At 41.7% G+C, this 1,960-nt stretch overlaps 1 protein-coding gene across 2 annotated transcripts in view; it reads left to right on the forward strand.

The window, feature by feature from the left end:
• The first annotated feature begins 546 nt into the window (after nucleotides 1-546).
• The window catches only part of BAK1 (BCL2 antagonist/killer 1), a 36,182-nt gene continuing 34,768 nt past the window's right edge, over nucleotides 547-1,960 (forward strand). Inside the window, exon 1 of one of the 2 annotated variants that reach the window (XM_018556780.1) lies at nucleotides 547-672. The gene's annotated coding sequence lies outside the window, so the exon portion shown is untranslated. The remainder of the gene's footprint in view (nucleotides 673-1,960) is intronic. The other variant, XM_018556779.1, reaches the window with a different exon arrangement.

Raw genomic sequence — 1,960 nt, forward strand, 5'->3', positions numbered from 1 at the left:
AGTAGATAGATAGATGGATAGATAGATAACAGTAGATAGATAGATGGATAGATAGATAATAGTAGATAGATAGATGGATAGATAGATAATAGTAGATAGATAGATGGATAGATAGATAATAGTAGATAGATAGATGGATAATAGTAGATAGATAGATGGATAATAGTAGATAGATAGATAGATGGATAGATAGATAATAGTAGATAGATAGATGGATAATAGTAGATAGATAGATGGATAGATAGATAATAGTAGATAGATAGATGGATAGATAATAGTAGATAGATAGATGGATAGATAGATAATAGTAGATAGATGGATAGATAGATAATAGTAGATAGATAGATGGATAGATAGATAATAGTAGATAGATAGATGGATAGATAGATCGATAGATCATAAACTAATGTAGTTCCATGGAACAGAGTGCAGCGTTTTGTACATATTTCATTCACTGTAGTGTGCAGTCATGCTCCTCGGCCTATGTTAGTGCCATATGAGTGCACAGCATTTCCTCTAAGTTCGGCATTTCTAGTAAGCCTCCTCCTCCTTCTGTCGGTGTGAAGGGGTTAACTCTCGGCCCGGCCTCCAGGAAGGAGTCAGCGTGGGTTGGCGGACCTGTCTTCCGTCCTAAGTCAGTCATTTAGGGCTGTGGACGGAAGGATCCTTCGGGTGAGTGCTGTGTCTATATAGCCGAGTGATAGTGACGTTGGAAAGCGCCGCATTGCTCTCCATGACCAGTTTCTGTGCCTGCTTGTGTCAGCTCTGTGAGCCCGTGCACTGACTTCCAGCTTGTCCATTGAAATCGCTGTGACCATACAGTTAGATGGTGAAGGGGTCAGGTTTTATGAAATGCTAATTGGTGCTCTGATCACACTTACTTGAAACTTTAGGCTGATGTCACAGGGGTGATTTTTTTTTTTTTTGCACAGTGATTTCCCTTGCCCCTTTCTTGGTGATCCTTCCATTTTTTTACAGTGATTTGTTGCGCAGCAATTGAGATCCAGCCAACTTTTGTGTTGGTGGTGAAAATTCTAGTGATAGATAGCTAGATCTATCCATAGTCTTCATTCGCCTCTATGGAATTGCTACAAAAAGCTGCAGGAGTGCAATTTGTAGCACGAACCAATCCTAGTTTAAACAAATCCCCATCAAGAGATTAAATGGCTAGCTGTGAATCGCTGTTAAAGCGAATATTCGCCCTCCCCACCCACGTCTTCTCATTCTACTCCTACACTGTTCCTCTCTAAAAATCAGATATTTATTAAAAAATTTTTTTTTTTAAGTTTTTCGGGGAATGTGGAAAATGACATGTTTTCCTGGGATACCCACATCATCCATCCCAGGATTGACGAGTGTGTATTCCAGGTGCTACTTTGAGGTGCGGTGCATCATCAGGGGGCCAGCTGTCTCTCTTTCTGAATCTTACAGTGGCCCCCCTGATGATGCACCATGGCACATGCGTGTTATCAGGGGTCCAGCTGCGAGAACCTGAGACAGCCAGTCCCCTGATGACATCAGAGAAGATGGCATTACTGGACCAGGTGTGAAGCAGCGGATATCTACAGAACACTGATGGATCACTGGGCATGTGAATTTTTTTTCTGCATAACCCAGCAAAAAAGGTAAGGGGGGAAAAATGGGTAGTTTGGGTGAAGTTCCTCTTTGATCGCTGGCATTGGCATTTTGGCAAGGGATAAAACCATCATGTTACCGCTTTATAAATCACTTGTTCAGCCTCACCTTGAATATGCGGTCCAGTTTTGGTCACCAACTCTCAGGAAAGATGTTCTTGAACTTGAGAGAGTTCAGAGAAGGGCTACAACAGGGGTGTCCACAATTTTTCATCTGGAGATCTACTGTTCAAATTTCCCAGAAGCCCACCCTGAGAGTAAAAAAAAAAATTGAAATAATAGAAATGAAAAAAAAATCCTGGAGGCACACGTCACACGCCTGTGGG

This window comes from Nanorana parkeri, unplaced genomic scaffold, assembly GCF_000935625.1.
Source record: "Nanorana parkeri isolate BGI_ZX_2015 unplaced genomic scaffold, ASM93562v1 scaffold252, whole genome shotgun sequence".
NCBI classification, from domain to species: domain Eukaryota; kingdom Metazoa; phylum Chordata; class Amphibia; order Anura; family Dicroglossidae; genus Nanorana; species Nanorana parkeri.